The 21271-nt window shown below is 36.3% G+C and overlaps 1 long non-coding RNA gene across 4 annotated transcripts in view; it reads left to right on the top strand.

The window, feature by feature from the left end:
* LOC137490493 (uncharacterized) overlaps positions 1-21271 on the top strand; it is a 75303-nt gene that overhangs the window by 52342 nt on the left and 1690 nt on the right. Inside the window, exons 3-4 of one of the 4 annotated variants that reach the window (XR_012389744.1) lie at positions 3768-3940; positions 16328-16418. The exons of 1 other annotated variant lie outside the window; for it this stretch is intronic. This is a non-coding gene — a long non-coding RNA (uncharacterized lncRNA). The remainder of the gene's footprint in view (positions 1-3767; positions 3941-16327; positions 16419-21271) is intronic. 2 more of the 4 variants (XR_012389745.1, XR_012389746.1) reach the window with 2 other exon arrangements.

Genomic DNA, 21271 nt, shown 5'->3' with positions numbered 1-21271 from the left:
GTTCTACGCAGCGGATGCCCTTCCAGCTGCAACCCATCACCAGGGAACACCCATACACTCTCTTTCACACACATACACTATGGACAATTTTAGCTTACCCAATTCACCTATACCACATGTCTTTGGACTTGGACTTTGAAATGCCAACTGACCAAGCTGAGTACTAGCAACCTTCTTGCTGTGAGATAGCACCACTCAATGTTCATGTTTCATCTTTAGTTTGTATTTTGTGAGTTAATGACGTGTGTAAAATATTGCTGCAAGTGCTATTCACATAGTGAAGTTTCACAAACTAACGTTGAGAGGAGCAAGTAATATACATGTAATTTATCGCAGCTGGATTATTCCAAACTCATCATAAATAGCCCGACTAACATTATATCTTCGTTTTTTAAAGAATCCCCTTTTCCACCTCATCTCCCACTGTCCTCCTTTACCTGGTGGAGCTCTCAAGAACTAATGATCTAGTACCTCTTATATGCTCAATGACCAGGCGGGAGCCCTGGGCTCAGATATATCAGAGCTCAGGGTTCTCACAAGGGACAGCATGCCAAACCTACTATTATTATCAAGCAATATTTAATTGTGAACACTTGACATTATTGTAAACAACAAATATTGAATGAACAATAGATCATCTGTCATATTTCTATTCCTATAATTACTATAATTGCTTTGAAATTTCATTATACTGTAGCATAATACTAAACAAAATCCAGAACCATCATTTGTTTTTCCCTGATAGAGATGTTACACAAGGGTTTAATTACAGGACATTAAAGCAGAGTGATATGAATTGCTGTGGGAGGCTGAATGGCAGAGACATCCATGGGACTTCCCGATACCCATGCATTTGCACGTGAATTGGGTTCCCATGCTTAAGAAGGCATCCGCTGGTGCTCTACATTGCCTTTGGAGCGGCACACCACACTTTCACACCCCCCGCCACGTAGGGCAAGGAGACAGTAATTAGCCTCCTGCTGCGATTGGCAGCTTTAAGCGAGACCTCCCTGCTGCGTATAGACACCCTCACCCCGACACACGTGGTCAGATGGATGAACGGACGCTGCACCATGGGACAACATTACCCTCCCTTTACAATAGTAATTTCATTGAAGAGTAAACAAAACATCCTGTTTATGTGGAAAGATGAAATTTGAGGCAGAAGTGCTATATTGTTCCTGCTTGTAACAGCGTTGCTAATCCAAAGGGCTCGGTTACATAACATTCCAGAGAATTCTTGACGACGCTTATTGTCCTGGGACTCTCTTCTGAGCATTATCATGTATGATTCATCAGTAAAAGGACACCGATGCACAAGGCTTCTCTCTGTCTTGAGTCTTCAGTGGAGGGATGGGGAAACTTTTGGTGTTAAACTGGCATTGTCATCTTTGGCTCTTCCACCTGTTCTTTTCATAATTGCTGATGGACATGTTTGCGATATTTGCCAAAGAAACAGAACAATGTCCTGCTACTGTAATTTAATCTCCTTGAGGGCGGGATGCGGTTTTCTCTGTTTTGCGTTGTGATGATGTGGGCAAACGTGGTTTGTTCTGAAAAGAAAGCATGGTTTGTGTGGCTTTGAATCAAAGGAAAAACTCTTTCTGTGCATTACAGGTGTGGTTAGTTTCTGAAGGATCTGACATGCATGATGATGTACCTTTACCATACTTTTAAAACTGTTAAGCACACCTTTAGAGTTATAATAAATATTTTTAAGTCCATATAGTAAATGCTTTCGGACACTTAATTGCATGTAAAAGGCAAGCGAATGTCAATTTTATTTAAAACAATTAACAACCTATAGAATGCTTTTTGACCACCAGTACATGTACACTGTCTAAAATAAAGGTACAAAACCTGTCACTGGGGTGATGCCTATTCAAAAGGTCAAAATGTAATCCTTAATTGTACCTTAAAGTATACTATTGTTTAAAGGTACTAGGAGGTAAACATTTGTACTTTTTAGGTATCAATATCTACCTTTAAGTTGCAAATGTGGAAATGTAAGGTACAAAAATGTACCTTTTGAAAAGAGTGCTAAGATAGAGTGGAAATTTAGTACATTTAAAGTATATAATAGGGATGTACCGATCAGGTTTTTTTGAACCTTAAGTACGAGTCTGAGTCATTTGATTTTAAGTATCTACCGATGCCGAAACCCGATCTGATACTTCTATAATACATTAAAAAGAGGATAAAGAAGAGCGAAAAAACTGATCCAGGATGTTCCTCATTTTTTATTTAGGTTACTTTATTTTAACATTCAACAGTTTTGTTCTCAAACAGAGCACTTCTGTGAGGTAGCTTGAACAATCAAGTTATACATAACATAAATCAGGCGTGTCCAAACTACGGCCCGCGGGCCATCTGCGGCCCGCAATCAGTTTTGTGGCGGCCCGCGAGGCTTTTTATAAATTTCAATAGAATCTGGCCCGCTATACAAAAATGAACGTAATTCAATAAATAACCACCGGGTGTCGCTATTAAATGCATTCAATTAAGCAGCAGTTCTTGTTATGATCTATCTATCTATCTATCTATCTATCTATCTATCTATCTATCTATCTATCTATCTATCTATCTATCTATCTATCTATCTATCTATCTATCTATCTATCTATCTATCTATATACACACAGTTGAAGTCTGAATTATTAGCCCCTCTTTGATTTATTTCTTCTTTTTTTAAATATTTCCCAAATGATGTTTAACAGAGCAAGGACATTTTCACAGTATGTCTGATAATATTTTTTCTTCTGGAGAAAGACTTGTTTGTTGTATTTCGGCTAGAATAAAAGCGGTTTTAATTTTTTTATGAACCATTTAAGGTCAATATATATATATATATATACATATATATATATATATATATATATATATATATATATATATATATATATATATATATATATATATATATATATATATATGCGTGTCTGTGTGATGTGTGTAAAATTTGGCCCGCGACAACGTTGTTTTTTTTTGCATCTGGCCCTCGGCCCAAAAAGTTTGGACACCCCTGACATAAATTCTTCAATTTTGGACGCTTGAGCTTTATAATACCTCCAGACTGCAGACATACTTGTGCTTTCCGCTTAAAGCTGCTTCCATGCTCTGCTTTGCCGGCATTTAACTAACAGCATCTCTTAATAAGCGGATTGGTGTGTTATACACTGAAACCAATATGAGTCATTCTTGTTACAAATGTAGCAGTATTCAGTATCAAACAGACAAAGCCATAGTTGCATGTGTTACATTTAAATCTATGCATTTGGCAGACACTTTTATCACTTGCATTGAAGGCACAAATTTTTATCAATTCTTACTTTAGCTGATAATCAAACCCATGATCTTGTCATTGCTAGCATCATGCACTACTATTTGAGCTACAGGAAAGCTAATTTTTTGGTGGATCAGTGGTTAGCACTGTTGTCTCACAGCAAGAAAGGTGCTGGTTCGAGCCCAGGCTAGGTCAGTTGGCAATTTTGTTTGCATAATCTCCCCGTGTTGGCATGGGTTTCCATCGGGTGCTTCAGTTTCCTCCACAGTCCAAAGAAATCTGGTATAGGTGAATTGGGTAAGCTAAATTGGCCGTAGTGTACGTGTGTAATGCGAGAGTGTCTGGGTTTTTCCCAGTGCTGGGTTGCGGCTGGAAGGGCATCCGCTCCAGTGACCCCTGAACCATAAAGGGACTAAGCCAAAGCGAAATGAAATGAGTGGCAAAGCATTGCATTATATAGTAACAATTATGACTTTGATTTCAGAGAGACGGAGCAACGCAGTGGCGCAGTAGGTAGTGCTGTCGCCTCACAGCACGAAGGTTGCTGGTTCGAGCCTCGGCTGGGTCAGTTGGCGTTCCTGTGTGGAGTTTGCATGTTCGTGTGGGTTTCCTCCGGGTGCTCCGGTTTCCCCCACAGTCCAACGACAAGTGGTACAGGTGAATTGGGTCGGCTAAATTGTCCGTAGTGTATGAGTGTGAATGTGTGTGTATGTTTGCTTCCTAGAGATGGGTTGCAGGATAAGTTGGTGGTTCATTCAGCTGTGGCGACCCCAGATTAATAAAGGGAATAAGCTGGAAAAAAAACGATCCCAGAGAGACATTAAAATGGGTAAAGACTGCACAGTTGTTTATACTCCTACTACATGATTGTAGCTTGTCAGTCTGCACAAACATGATTTCCATGTCAGACTGTAGGATCTCAGCTGTCATAATGGCAGACTGAACGACAATCAAGATGTGTCAAACAGATCCATGCAAGAAAACTCACCTGGACTTTGACGTCATCCATCTATGACGCATTTAGTAATCCACATTGTGAAATGATACCTCGCAGCACACATAAACAATCTGTAGTAGTAATTTTGCTCATAATATGCATTAATCATAAAACCAGAAAAATGCGCTTTTAACAGTCTCACACAGTGTTTTGAAGTGTTCATTGTGTCATGACATTCAGCGCTCCTATTGGCTCTTGTATTGACACTCATCATAGCTGAAGTCACACTGCAGGAAAGTTTCTGAAGTCTTCTGACACCACCGGAACTTCATCTCAGAGAAATCGCAATTACTATTAAGCGGCTGTCAGTGAACATGTCAAAACAACAATCAAAGACCACAGATTTTAGCATAGGATCATTGAAATCTTTCTTTGGATTCGCCAAATTTGTCTCTGATGACCAAATGATGGCTGAAATTGCACCATGTAATTTAAATTAAAGATGCTTAAAACTGGCCAGTGAGATCCAATTTCTTGCGTTTAACCCCAATCAAACACACCTTTTCATGCTAATAAGTGGTTGTTTCTCAATACCAAGAACACAGAGACTGGATTCGCAAAGACTGCAAGAACACGGAACACATCCTGTACAAAATGAGATGCTCCAATCTTAACAAACAGCCTGTTAGGTGCAACATAGGCTCATTCTGAAAACCTAGCCGAATTATGAAGGCCTACTATTTCTGGAAATCGTGAATCACATGGCTGCATTTCATCTTTAAAACGAATGCTACAGGGCAGTATGACAGCACTACTTTTCATGCTTTCCTGCTGACCACTTACCTCCGTATGAATGGCTTTCCTGCCATTACCAGTTCATCCTGTAGCTCACTGTGTATGTTGGCGGACTTTAGATGCAAAGAAGAGTTGACGATGGGGTTTGAGTTTAATAAAAAACAGTTCCAGAAAGAAGGTTAGAAAAAGTCAAATAAACCAGTAAATAACAGGTTGAGAATGTGGTAAAATCTAAAAGTGTGGTAAAAATTTTAGCTGGATTAGCCTGTTAGGTCATCATTATAATGACACATTTAATGTACCAAAATATTTTCTAAAGATTTAGAATAAAAAAAAATAATTAAATACTTATTTTTAAAATACAAATGTATTAGATCCTAAATCGTTAGAAAAAATAGGAATCTGTTTAAGTTTTAAAATTAAAAACTGTAGCCTATTGTAGCTTTAGCCTACAAACTGGCCTCTGTCAGAATTTGGCTATTTAAATAATAAAAAATAAAATAATAATAATAATAATAATAATAAAAGAGCTTCACAATTTTTTCTAGCCTCTCTTGTAAAAAAGTACATTTGATTTGATTGAAAATTCATGGATAACAAAAATAGTCAAATTAGTTTTCAAATTAATTTTAATATAGCATTTTGCTTGGTCTTAAAGCCTTTTTCAGAGTATTAATTTCATAGCAGACAAAATAAGACAAATGAGCTCGTATGGGACAAATTCTGGATCTTTGGGCCTGCATAGTTACCATAAATAAGTTTCAAATTGGGATAATTTTGACACTTACCACCACTTTTTTCATGTTGGAGCTGGAATTTATGTATATGCTTTGATGTCAGTTGATGTACAGCATGCATCACATTGTCAGACTATTCTTGTTGACACCTTGGAGTGAAAACAGACTGAACTTGAGGCCGGTTGACCTGGTCCGATAAAATCACTACACAGACAGCATGATCGTCCTTCTCGGAACCGCAAATGGCCATGGCGTGACCGCAGTATAACTCGCACGTCTCCCTCGTCAGCCATTATTCAACACACAGGCGGAAAGCGGGAGACCAGCTCTATAGCAACCTCTCGTGACACAACCTCTCCAATGCGGCGCCTCGCGATATTTGCAAACAAAACATATGGATCTTTTTTTATTATCATTTGACAGTAACGGAGGAACGCCGCGAAATGTAGCGAAGTAAGAGTACAGATTTTTCTATAATAATTTACTTGAGTAAGAGTAAAAGTACACATATTCAAATGTACTCAAAAAGTACACGTTACCCAATAATTTTACTCAAGTAAATGTAACGAAGTAAATGTAAGTCGTTACTACCCACCTCTGGAAGTTTAAGGAAGGAGCAGGGTGGGTCAATCAATTGGTCAGTCAGTCCATCAGTGGACAGCAGCCTCTGGTGAATTTACAAGTGAACAGCAAGCGTGAATGGCACTCAAGAGAGAAATGTGAGATCTGAAAAAGTGTACACAGCGGCCTCTGGTGGATTCACGAAAAAAAACTCTACCTCTAAAAAACTCTAAAAAACGTACCTCCTCGGACTTATTTGCCTCTCTACAGAATTGTATGTAGGGATTTGTATCAGAATGAGCCTGGGTTGGTTAGGTCAGTTCCAAAGCACATAGTATCAGAAACAGTTTGTACACCATGAAAAGAAAGACACTTATATACCAGCATGTGTTCGATTAAAAATATAGACTGTGGAATGCATTTTTAACAGAAATATTCTGTAGATTAAATTTATGAATGAAAAATGTTAAAAACAGTAGATTACTGGCATATTATTTTTCTGTAAAATCACGAAAGGAAAAAAAAACAGCAAACCATTGTGGACGATATATTGTCTTTGTTCATGTCCAAGATGAACTGAAAATAATTGATTTTATACTGAATCTTTTGTTTAAATGTAACTGTGTAGTTACCAGGGCAATGTTAATTGCAATCACACATGTACACATTAATGCATCTAATGACTTTACATTTTTATGCACTAAGCTACGATTTTGTGAACTGAACATTGTATCAGTTCATGAAATACGGTTATTTTCTGTAAATTTAAACAGTTCTATAAAACCTCCGTATTTTTTACGGAAAAAAATATGCAATCACAGCTGCTGGTATTTTTCTGTAAATTTAACAGATATTTTACAATATAAGAGCTAATTGTGCTAATTAACACTTTCCAAAGTGTTATTTTAACACCTTCATAGTGGTTCCCATATAAACTCTGAGGGAGTGTTAATTTTAACTCTAAGGTACTTAAATCTACTGTCTAAAATTTGCAGTGTAGACATTCTCAATGTATTAAAATAATTCCTTTAATTTCAGTGTTTTGTAAAGTAGGCAGCATTTTCACATCAGTCTCATGTCACCCAATCACTCAAACTTCACCTGACAAAACTTGGTTTCATTCAAAGTTATTTTTGGACTATTGAGGAAGTTTCAATTTCTTAAAGTTTTAATGTTGGGTTTCAGAGTACAATAACCTATTGTTAAGGAATGAGGGGATATTTGGTTTCTTAAATAATAATGGAGAGTTCAAATGTAATATCGAATCCACTCTACAGGTAAAATTACAAACAAGTACATCACATGTGCTGTAGTGTGTTAGTCACCTCATAAAAAAAGTGTAAATCTTTAAAACACGATAAAATATGTTCTTTATTAAATGTTCGTTAAATTAATATATTATTTTTACAATCTTTAAGAAACATAATGAAAGTGGATTCATTTTAAGTATCAGCCGATTATTAGGACGACTTTAAATATAATGAAGTACTTCTTCCTACTTTGACAAGGGTGTATTTACAAACATCTAATTTATGTTTGTTGGACTTTTCCTGAACTTATGATTTACCACTTGAAATCCTATACAGAAAAACAAACAGTCGAGATTCAGTGATTCATGCATTCCCTGGTGATTGCAGAACAGAAACTGTTTTGCATTCAAATTGCCATAATGTTATATCAGTGTATAAAATATGGGGGTTGACGTGGTTAAATGCTTCCGGCAAGCGATGACGCATTCCTCCGCAGAACAATGAAGTTGAAAGTGACTCATGAAATCTCTCTGTATCTCATTGTTCTCCCCTGAGAAATACAGATTAGGACCAGATCTTCCAAACCAGAAGAAATCTCTACAGTCTATCTATTGTGCAGCTTCACTGTGATCTCTCCCCCTCATAGTTTTGCATTTCAGTCACCCAGCTGCGTTGAGCCCTATTTGCTTATTTATCATTCTTGATCCAGAGCATAACAACCTCTGCACATTTCCCATAATCCTCAGCACATGAATCCTGATGCAATCGCTAAGAGGATTTTGTTCGGTTACAATAATTAGCCGCAGTGAATCTCTCATCCTTTATTGGATCACTTTGAAGTATTTAACAGAACTCATCTTTTGTTGAAGAGAGAACATTGATGGCCGATTCTCCACCAAGCTCTTCTTCGAATCCACAGTGAGGAGTTTGATTCTCCAATGTCTTATTAGTATTCATCTTCTAAGCATGTCATGCGCTTCTGTACGTAATAACGAGGATGTTTTGTGACTCACAATATGCCAATATGCCTCCTTCTCCACCACAACAATAGCACCATTGTCTTGCATCTATCAACTTTTCTCTCATAATACGACAGAGAAGGGGGACAATCTGTCAGTTGGATGTTGAACATCATCTTCTGGATGCTCTAACAGACAGTGCCATTCAAAAATTGAGCAAAGTCTAAGCAAAAGTTAACTGTTAAAAGGGATAGATGTCATTACAAAGACATAATACCTTCATTCATGTTTAGAAAACATTTATTCATTCATTTTCCTTTGGTCTCAGAGGTTGCCATAAGCAGAATAAACTGCCAACTATTTCAGCATATGTTTTTCACAGCGAATGCCCTTCCAGCTGTAACCCAGCACTGGGAAACATACTGGAATACACAGGAATTGACAAACATACACTACAGCCAGTTTAGTTTATTCAATTCACCTATAGAGGACTTACCAACCTACATCACATATGACGTCACACAGGTTCCTGGTTGCAAAAAAAGACCGGTTGCAATAGCAAACATGTGTTGTGCGGACGGATGCCAAATTAAGTCCAAAAATAAAAAAACTTAACTTTTACCGGACACCACACTGCTTTTAATGCCAACCGCAGACGTCTTTGGCTAAAAGGGAGCTCTATGGGGTGAGGACCTAATTAAAAATGCTGGACTCTGCAGTTCTCATTTAGTATCATGTAAGTTCATGCTATGCTGAATCATACACATTACTCATTTTTGATTGCAGCAATGAATGATTTTAGCAAAAACAGTTAAATATGGTTAATTAAACTACGGATCCTGAATGCTTAGAATGAAATGTAAATATCTAAGTCCACATACTCTGCCATACAGGTGCAGTGCACTGTCAGAATGCAGTTGTTTTGCTTGGTGATGATTACCCCGGCCTTGTATAGCTTCGTCTTCTTTCCTCGTCTTTGTCTTGGCAGAACCTCTGTTTTAGCACTGCAAAGTTTTGAATCTGGTAATCATGAAACAATATTTATTGCGCATGACCACACAGAACAAAGTTGTAGGCATCCAAAGACTTGTAGGCCTTTAACTTCTCCCTTGTAAAATCACTTGAAGTTTCAATGAGATGCATGGTCATTTCATCTTATCCAATATCATTGTGAGGGTGCTATTGCAAATAGACCTGTCAGACAAACGCCACTTTATTGTTAATTTTGCAGAATCACTGTGCTCATCACTTGATGACACACTGTTGTAATACACTGAAAGCATTATTTAAAAAAAAAAAAAAAAATATATATATATATATATATATATATATATATATATATATATATACACACACACACATATATATTATATATACATATATACATATATATATATATATATATATATATATATATATATATATATATATATATATATATATATATATATATACATACATACATACATATATACATACATATATACATACATATATATATACATACATATATATATATATATATATATATATATATATATATATATATATATATATATATATATATATATATATATATATTGAGTAGATATTATACATATATATAATATCTACTCAATATAACTTATTTCTAAGACAACAAACTCTGTACCGCATCAGATGTCCTTCCCTCGCTATAAATGCTAGTGCTTTTTCAGATGAGACGTTAAACCAAGGTCCTGAGTCTCTGTGATCATTAAAAATCCCATGGCACTTCTTGTAAAGAGCAGGGGTGTAGCCCCGGTATCCTGGTCAAATTCTCTCTATTGGCCCTTACCCATCATGGCCTCCTAATAATCCCCATCCACAGAATTGCCTGTATCACTGTCTCCCCTCTCCACTAATACTGGTGTGTGGTAAGCGTTCTGGCGCCGTTGTCCTATCATTCAAGTGGATGCTGCACACTGGTAGTGGTGTGGAGAGACCCCCCCTCATGATTGTGAAGGGCTTTGGGTGTATGGTCATACACAATAAATGTGTTATATAAATGTACACACAGTACATTACATTACGCATCATGGGTAATGGCTATAACTTGATTTAGAAGTAAAAAATCCGGGTTATGGTTGGGCAAAAAACTGCAGGTCATCTTCTCAGTTGAAATCTTCAGATGTGGATTTTACAAAGTTTATTTAATCTACAGTGTGCATCTTCCTCTGCTTGAAAACAGCGTTTTAGTGTTCTCATAAATGCACTCATGAATGCCACAGCAGAATGAACTGCCAACTTATCCAGCACATGTTTTACACAGCGGATGCCCTTCCAGCTGCAACTCTGCAACGCAGAGGCTCGAACCAGCAACCGACCTACTGCGCCACCGCGTCACAGGGAATAAATTGTTTAAAAAAAATTTTTTTTGGCTTTATAAAATTACGGTTAAAGCACTGATAACTCATGGACTGTTTTGATGATGTTCATGGTACCTTAAACATTTCAGGATCCTTGATGTCTAATAAAAAGCTCTCTGATATTATTAAACACACTTTCAGTTCCGAAGATGAAAGATCTTATGGTTTTAAAACAAATTTAGTTGGACAAATAAATAACAGAATTTAAATTTTGCGTGAACTATCCCTTTAAGAAGGTCTGTTGCTTTCTTACGCCAAGGAATATCACTGTCCGAGGTGGGGAGAAAGCATCTTGCCCATTTCATCCATTACACAACAGTTCTGGTGCACTACGGTATGCGGCTGTTGGTGCAATTACACCAGCGGGCATCTGCTTTGTCTCCCGTGCTTCTCATCCCAAGTAGGGTCCTCCAGGCCTGCAGATAATGTGTGCACAAAGCCACTATTATGGCCCATGAAAAAATGGCCCTATACCCTGGGTGCAAACTTGTCTCAGGACTTGTGCCTCATTCACACATAGTTTCCGCAGCAGGTCAATGGCAGTTGCTAAGATGCTGGATTGGCTGCCCATTACCAGTTCAACTTCCCAGCCAAGGTTGAGCCCCTAGCTTAAAGGAAGGTGCCTGCTTCTTCTGCGCGATCAAAATGCACAGCTCTGGGTTCTCATACTGGGGTGTAGTTTTTACCTGCCCTTATAAATACAACTATTGAGATCTCAGATTAAACACAGAATGAAGATGAGACTGGAAAACAACAAAAAACGTGTATATTGTCAAAGAAAGCTCAAGGGAGGGCAGAAACCAGTGGAAGATTTTAACTCTTAACCGCACATGTCATCACCGCATAGCAATTTATGGATGGCAGCACATTCTCTTTGAGTTATATACCTTACATAGGGAGGATGTGATGGATATCCTTTTACATATCACTTTAAGTATTTAAGACTTTAGTCACGTTACTCTTTTGTTGTCTTATAAAGGCTTTAAAACAAAATGTCAGAGTGACCCATATTCTATTTACAGTTACCGGCTTGCTAAAATAGCGGCATGTCCTCAGTTTCTTTGTTCTCCACAGTACATAAACAATGCATTTAGTTTTAATGCAGGTAAGTCTCTTTGGATCCACAGTGCATCCGGAAAGTATTCATAGCACTTGACTTTTTCCACATTGTTTTATGTTACACCCTTATACCAAAATTCATTAAATTCATTTATTTCCTCAAAATTCTACACACAATACCCCATAATGACAATGTGAAAAAAAAAAGATTTTTGAAATTGTTGCAATTTTATTACAAATTAAAAAACCTGAAAATCATCAGTCATATGGACAAAAGTATTGAATAAAGAATTGTCTTGAGGCACAAGGCTGGGGAAGGTTACTGAAAAGAATTCTGCTGCTCTGAAAGTTCCAATAAGGCAAGGCAAGGCAAGGCAAGTTTATTTATATAGCACATTTCATACACAATGGCAATTCAAAGTGCTTTACATAAACAAGAATAAAAGAAACAAGTAAAATAAAAATAAAAACAAATAATAAAAATGCGTAAAAACAAAACAAAACATAAAAACAGGTAAAATGTGATATAAAAGAATGAAGAAGAAGAGAAAAACATGATAGTGCAATCTGTCGGACGCAGCACAGTGCTCATTCAGTAAGGCACAGTGGTCTCCATCATCTGTAAGTGGAAGATGTTTGGAGGTTTGTAAGTGGAGGCCTGTGACCAAACAGAAGCCACTCCCCATTAGGAATTTGCCAAAAGGCATCTAAAGAACTCTCAGACCATAAGAAACTAAATTCTCTGGTCAGATGAGACTAAAATTTAACTATTTGGAGTGAATCTCAGGCGTTATGTTTGGAGGAAACAAATAGCACCTCAACTTAAAATACCGGCAGACAATCCCAACTAACTAACTCTGTGTCACCGCATAACTATAGATGTGTTCGAAAATAATGAGAATATATATATGTATTCTCGAGTTCGAGTCCGAACGTCCGATTCCGATTGAATCTAAAATCGCATAATCAGCAATCACGTGATCGATTCTAGACTTCCCTATATTTAAATTATAGTTATTTTTTAATGATAAATGGAAAGCTAACATTTGATGTTATGCATTTAGGACATTTTTATTTGAAACTATTAAATAAGTTTTGTCCATTTTGAACACTAAAGAAATGAAAATCAATAAAACAACGCTCACCACCAAGCTGCTGCAAAGCTACAGCTAAAAAAAAAAAAGAGATCTTGAAAATTTTTTGTTTACTACATTTATTTATTACATTTTAATTCTTAGCTGGGCGACGCAGTGGCACAGTATGTAGTGCTGTCGCCTCACAGCTAGAAGGTCGCTGGTTTGACCCTGGGCTCGGTCAGTTGGCATTTATGTGTGGAGTTTGGATGTTCTCCCCATGTTCTCCCCAAGTGAGAACATGCAAACATGCACTTCCTCCAAGTGCTCTGGTTTCCCCCACAGCCCAAAGACATGCGGTACAGGTGAATTGGGTAGGCTAAGTTGTCCATATTGTAAGAGTATGAATGAATGTGTATGGATGTTTCCCAGTGATGGGTTGCAGCTGAAAGGGCATCCGCTGCGAAAAACATGTGCTGGATAAGTTGGTGGTTCATTCTGCTGTGGCGACCCTGGATTAATAAAGCGACTAAGCTGAAAAGAAAGTTCTTAGCTGACATTTCTTTGAAATTTACAATGAATTCTTTTGCAGAATAACAAAAAGGTCAAATGCATTCAGACATATTTCTTTCATGTATATTTTTTGACACCACAATACCAATGTTTTATCTTCAGATGAGTGAAAAGTCAAAATTATAATGATGCAGATTTCAGTAATAACAAATGGAAATATTTGTAAAAACATTTGATCTTCTGACCAACTGTTGTCAAGGTTACAATTCACTTGTTAAAATCAACTTTCAAACTCCAGTAATGAATCGCAAAATGACTCTTTAAAGTTGTGGGGTTACCAGCATTCTTTAATATATTCTAGAAGAGAAGAAAGGGAAGAAATGTTGACTTACTCTTATTTAAAGATAGTACATTATACCTGATCTTTAAAATGATAGATGGACCCAAATTCTAAATATTTCAAGGCTTGATTCTGCTAAATGTTTTGAGTTTTAAGAAGAAAAAAAAATCAGCTGTGTGTGTGCGAGCGAAAGAGAAAGAGAATGTGCTAGGCCTTGTGGGATTAATCAGGTTATTTAACTGCTGTTTATTTACACTGTGAAGGGATGATTTTCTGGGCTGCACTCTCTGACAGCTAAAATCAGCCAGGCTTTATTTTCCCAAGAACCATACTAAGCTCATGACACATGCAATCTGGATTAAACCGCAGCCCTGCGCTGATACTCCTGCCTCTGGCAAAGGCCATCAAATGTGTTCCCTGCTTTGGCAGGTTTGATGGGTATGGCATGTGATGTTTGGACAGAAGGTTTTTAAAAAGACATCAGTTTATCATGAAGTGCTGGTGCATTACATCAGTCTCACTCAGTTAAATAAACCGACTGGCTCCAACAGAGCAATCAAGCTCAGAAAAACAGCAGAGAGCTCTTGGTGTGAGTGGTGTGCTTCACTCTTCAGCCAGATTTGGACAAAACACAAATTTCTTACACCATGTAATGTGCTCTGGCTAATGGATTATGGTGCACAAAAGGTCATTAATGAGAACGCATATTTTATAGAAAAGTATTTTGAATGTGTGTCAAAAGAATAGCAAGGAGTTGGTTTTGTTAGGTTTTCAAATATTTACATTTTCAGTTTTCTGAAGAAACCACTGTTGAAAAGTAATTTTGTTTTTTCCCTAAAGATTAACATATTTTCTTCTTGGATCAGAAAATGCCTTTCTATTTTGTTGTAAATAACCTTCAGGGTTCTGCAGGGCTTGATATTGGACTCTTTTCTTTTTTCTATTTGTATAAATTGACTCACTAATTATTGTTTTGACAAAGTTTCTCATCTCAGTTAAAATTAATTATAAAAAATATATAAGCTATCATTTACCCCAGGACTACTTCTGAATTAAAACATTTCATTTAATGATCTACACTACCTGACAAAAGACTTGTCGCATATCCAAGTTTTAGGAACAACAAATAATAACTTCACTTCTAGTTGATCATTTGGTATCAGAGGTGGCTTATATGAAAAGCAAAGGCCTCGAGATTATGCTTACTTTACCTAAATAAAATATGATCGTGCCTTGACTTTGCTTGGACAAAAGTCTTGTCACTTAACAGAAATAATGTACAGTATAGAACATAAAGTCATGCCCAAACCATGATTTTTCCATCACCAAACATGACTGATTTCTGTGAGAATCTTGGATCCATGTGATTTCCAGTATCTTCTGCAGTATTTGTGATTATTGGGATGCAGTTCAGCAGATGATTTATCTAAAAAATCCACCTTCTCCCACTTTTCCTTTACTAGACATCAAGTTTTTATTTGTTGCTCTCACAACAGGGATAGGCAACAAGACTTTTGTCAGATAGTGTATACACAGTTAACAAGAATTTGTCCTTCGTCTTAATTTCGCCATGCAGATGACACATTGTACACATTTCTGGCATTAATAATAGGAAAAATTATTTTCAAAAACTGGCCTGTCCTTATTCATTTAATAAGATTTTGTTTGTGTGTGTGTGTGTGTGTGTGCGTGCGTGTGTGTGTGTGAGTGAGGTGTGTGTGTGTCGATCTGAAGCTCTAAAAGATTTGCTGTCACTTTTTATTTCCAACCTTTTCCATCATTACACCTCTGGCTGTCATAAATCTTCAAAGCAATTACTTCTGTCGACTTCACGGTCCTGATTAAAGTTTAAAGGTGATTATGATTTCTCTGTTGCTTCCCAGAGGCAATGGATCTGTGAATTTGATACTCCTGCACAATTATATATTAAAATCATGTCTTCTTCCTCTGTAACCTTTCAAGCCATTGTAACTTGTTTTGTTAGGTTAAATTCTTTATTTGGAGTCATATAGTGCTTTTGTCTTATTTAAATAGATGTATTGCAGTATGCAACATGTCAAACATTTTCTATAAATGAAGATTATTTTTCTAGCGTGCAACATCCCATTATTATTTTAACCAGACTGACTTGTATAACAGTGTATTATGTGTTATTATCACAGGGTTTTTGTATCAATTTAGTTGGCTTCATGAACAAATCATATTAAAGCCATGTCAAACACTGCTTATCCTGTATCTGAAAATTCTGCAATGCATTTTTAGACTTGGTCTGTGGTAAAGAAACTTATGTAAGCAGAACAGCAAACTTAAAAGTCTCAGCAAAATGTTGAATCCACCACAGATATGAGATGAATAGATCAGAAGCTCCAAAGACAGTGTTATATAACACTAACAGTCATTAGTGTTCTCCTTATGTTTATTTACTCACTAAAGGCCTGCTCTTGAAGAGAAATAGAGATTGAAGGAGGTGTACAGAAACTTGGCTGGACGCGTCTTATGTCTCGGCTTGTGCAATGCTGAACAGGTCAGTTCTGGTATGTACTACTGCTTGTTTATATGTCAGTGTGGGAACAATTATTCTCTTCCCAAAATAAACTGTTATGAAGTCAAATTATTTGTGACACTGAAAGTCAAATGCATCTTCTGAGCCTCCCTGTTTAGGTCTTATGCAGGCTTTCCGTGTAATTTAAAGCAAGCATTCCTCTGATTCCTCCATGACTTTTAGATTGCTAGTTCTACTGTGCAGTATCTGTGAAATTCTGTGCTGGGATTATCCAACGTGTTCTATCACGGGGCAAGTATACGCGAAGAAGCTGACAGCCCGCTGGCCATTGGCTAACTTGACTTAAAATCATTACATGCAATTACAAACACCACCCTTCTTCGGGAGCAATTTGCTCAGGCATGCCTGATCAAGTAAAAAAGGAGCCGCTCTGATTCTTGTTGATGTGCTGATTTACATGTTGTCATGTCATGGTGCTTCCCTTTTAACACCTGAGATTCTGTGCTGATATTTACTGCATTGAAAATACTACAGTAAAAATCTTTAGAGCAACTGAAGAAATATTGTTTAACATCACAGGCCGATACACTACAACCTAATGCAGCAAAGAGATAGAGGTTTGTCTTAATGCACTAGTCAATGAAAGAACAGCAATGAAGTAGAATAGGTCTTTATGGGTGGTAACATAAAACAGTTTAAAAATGCTTTCACATACAGTCACGCTATAGCTTACAGTCAAAGGCATTTTACTGGTAATCTCTACAATGATTTGTTTGGATCTGTATAGGTTTTTACTCAGAACAGTACACATAATTTAAACCAATCACAGAACTCAAGATTTGTGACATGTAGTAGCTAATGACTTATAAAAAATATGTTAACATTACAAAAGTTACTCAGTTAAAAGAATGATGTCTTTTGTTGATTTATTTATTTTTGTGGTCATTTTAGATTTCACATTATAGTTGGTGCCGATATTGGACAGAAATATAGTGGAATTGTACTGTGGGCATCCCGAGTCCCTTTCCCCATCCTATCCCCTGATCTCTCTTTTCAATTTCATTTCCCATCAATACATATACTGTCCAATTATGAAACCAAAAAATATTTAAAAATTTTTTTGTTTGTAATCACAAGCAAAACTGCAGAACTTCAAAATAACTGTTTCAATAACAAATGCTTGCTGTACTTTAACTCATTTGTAGGGCCAGATGGAATCTGTGGACATTTTTTGCTATTTCTGCGCAGAATTGTGTTAAAAATTTGCAGATTCATGCAGACTTATTTTGTGAGTATCATAACTAAAACCTTAATATATGAACTAAAAAGTAATACCTTTTTAACTTGCATTTAATGTTTACAATGCAAACACAATTAGATCCACTTTGTTTGGTAAACAAAGCAAGTCTTAATATATCTACTAAAAAAGAAAAAATATTACTTTACAAACTGTTTTGTTTAATAAATTATATGAACATTTTCATATAATTCATTTAGAATAATTTAAAAAATTGAATAAATATAAATTTACACACATTTACACAAATAATTAAACAGAATCAATCATAGGATAAAAATCTGCGGAATTCTGTGCGTGCAGATTCTGTTGGGGCCTACTCATTTAGTTATTAGTGATTTAACCTTTGAATTGATGGTTGATTTGAATAAAAAAGCATAAATATAAAATGTGTGCATAATCACTGACACATAGATAAACACTTTATAGCTGGTCTTTAAGTATACTGACTAAGGCAGGATTTTCAGCTGTTGTATTTTTCCATCCATCCCAGGAAGAAATAAATGTGAGATTCATTTGTTTTCCACACCGAATGAAGAATAACACATTTAAATGACAAAAGAAAGAAGTAAAAAATTTATAATTTGAAGTCCCATATGACCATTTAAAGTTGAAGTCAGAATTTTATTTATTTATTTTTTTTATTTTTTTTTTGCCAAATGATAATAAACGGAGCAAGAAAATTTTCACAGTATGTCTGATAATATTTTTTCTTCTGGAGAAAGTCTTATTTGTTTTATTTTGCCTAGAAAATAAAGTTATTTTTTATTTTTTATGAACAATTTTAAGGTCAATATTATTAGCCCCTTTAAGCTAATTTTTTTCCTATACAGAACAAACCATCGTTATTTGCCCTTAATTACCCTAACCTGCCTAATTAACCTAGTTGAGCATTTAAATGTCACTTTAAGCTGTATAGAAATGTCTTGAAAAATATCTAGTAAAATATTATTTACTGTCATCATGGCAAAGAGAAAATAAATCAGTTGTTAGAAATGAGTTATTAAAACTATTATGTTTAGAAATGTGTTGAAAAAATCTTCTCTCCATTAAAAAGAAATTGGGGAAAAAATAAACGGGGCTAATTATTCAGAGGAGCTAATAATTCTGACTAAAGTCAACTATACATATGACAATTTTTTGTTAACTAATGCGTTCAGATATATTAGCTGTTTATTAACTATAATTGTATATATGTTTATACATAGCCATATCTAAATATAATTATATCTAATATGTTTGAACAAAGGCGATGAGTGGCGCGGTAGGTAGTGCTGTCGCCTCACAGTAAGAAGGTCGCTGGGTCACTGGTTCTATTCTCGGCTCAGTTGGCGTTTCTGTGTGAAACCCTGCGTTCGCGTGGGTTTTCTCTGGGTGCTCCGGTTTCCCCCACAGTCCAAAGACATGCGGGGATGTCCGACATGCGGGGATCCTCCGTGCATGTGGTACAGGTGAATTGGCTAGGCTAAATTGTCCGTAGTGTATGTGTGAATGTGTGTGTGGATGTTTCCCAGAGATGGATTGTGGCTGGAAGGGCATCTGCTGCATAAAAACTTGCTGGATAAGTTGGCGGTTCATTCCACTGTGGCAACCCCAGATTAATAAAGAGAATCAGCCAAAAAGAAAATGAATAAATATATGCACATATTTTAAAAAAATATTAAAGGTATTCGTATTATAACTGCAGACGTCACAGTGGCACAGTGGGTAGCATGTACACCTCACAGCAAGAAGGTCGCTGGTTCGAGCCTCGTCTGGGTCAGTTGGCATTCATGTGTGGAGTTTGCATGTTCTCCCTGTGTTTGTGTGGGTTTCCTCCCTGTGCTTAGGTTTCCCCCACAGTCCAAAAACTTGTACAGGTGAATTGGGTAGGCTAAATTTGTCCGTAGTGTATGTGTGTGAATGAGTGTGTATGGATGTTTCCCAGTGATGGGTTGCAGCTAGAAGGGCATCTGCTGCATAAAGCATGTGCTGGATAAGTTGGTGGTTCATTCTGTTGTGGCGACTGCAGATTAATAAAGGGACTAATCTGAAAAGAAAATGAATGAATGAATGAATGAATGAATGAATGAATGAATGAATGAATGAATGAATGAACAAAGCTAATTGTTGTCAACCTTTTGTCATTGCATTTTTTACAGTTTTCTATTCTGGATTTTATGTTTGTTTGTTTGTTTGTTTGTTTGTTTGTTGCTGTTGTGTTTTTTTAAGATGAGGGCATGGCATGCAATCTGACTAATCTGTCTTATTTCTATCAAGTGACAGATCAGTACGTGCCTAAACACTGTAGCATTTGAATGGATGATTATATACAATATAGAAAGTGATTAAGAGTTGTTAAGCCTGTTTGTTTTGCTGTTCTACACAATTATATGTTTAGTTGTATTTTTCCTTGCTGTCCTCAACTTTTCAGAACAGACTTGGGATCCACCAGAGCCCCTGGTATATGCATCTTTATTTTCAGTTGACGTCAGAATTATTAGCCCTCCTACACTATTAGCCCCCTCAATATTTTTTTCCACAATTTCTGACAAGATTTTTTTCAACACATTTCTAAACATGATAGTTTTAATAACTCATTTCTAATAACTGATTTATTTTATCTTTGCCATGACAACAATACATATTATTTTAGCAGATATGGTCCACGATACTAGTATTCAGCTTAAAGTGCACTTTAAAAGCTTAGGTTAACTAAGTTAGGGTAATTAGGCAAATCATGGTATAACAGTGGTTTGGTCTTTAACCAATACAAAACATTTCTTAAGGGGGCTAATAATATTGACCTTAAAATGTTTTTTTTTAATGAAAACTGCTTTTATTTTAGCTGAAATAAAATACATAAGACTTTCTCAAGAAAAAAAAATATGAAAGGAAATACTGTAAAAAATAAAAAATAAAATTTTTGCTCTGTTAAACATCATTTGGGAAATATTTGAAAAAGAAAAACTATTCCCAGGAGGGCTAATAATTTTGACTTCAACTGTATGACAACCGAGACACTGCTGCATTCATTATTAACTTTGTTAAATATCATCAATCCCTCTGAATCCCCTCTCGGATCGCTGTTGCAAACAAACATTTTTCAAATAGAAGGAAGAAGGACCATATGCCAAAAATGGCCTTAGGTCTAGACAGGTTTTATAAGCATACCAATAGTAATTGCTCCAATATGCCTGCCTGGAATGAGCATTGCATTGTTGCAGGGTCAGTCAGGTCCTTTCACATACCTGGTGGAAGGTGAGGTAGTGATTGGTGGACGGTGTTTTGCATTAGATTCAGCAGGTGGCTTGGACAGCGTTAAAGTATCAGATTTAATCCACGAGAAATGGGGATGTTTATTTTAGTTCACCAACTGATTTACCACTGCAAACCTTTCAGTGTGCACGGTGCCTCCTTATTTAGAGAACCTGATTGTTGTTTAGTCTACTGCATATAGAAATATTAACCAGCTACAATGTTTTATTGCTTATTTGTGATTGGTTAGATCTGCTTAATATAGCATCAGACATATTTGGATACTAATGCCAAATGAATAGGATTGCTAAAATATGAAATGGCTCATTTTAGTTACAGC

Source organism: Danio rerio, chromosome 14 (assembly GCF_049306965.1).
Source record: "Danio rerio strain Tuebingen ecotype United States chromosome 14, GRCz12tu, whole genome shotgun sequence".
In the NCBI taxonomy this organism is placed as follows: domain Eukaryota; kingdom Metazoa; phylum Chordata; class Actinopteri; order Cypriniformes; family Danionidae; genus Danio; species Danio rerio.
Note: the sequence above shows the minus strand (reverse complement) of the source record. Positions and strands in the feature narration are given on the sequence as shown.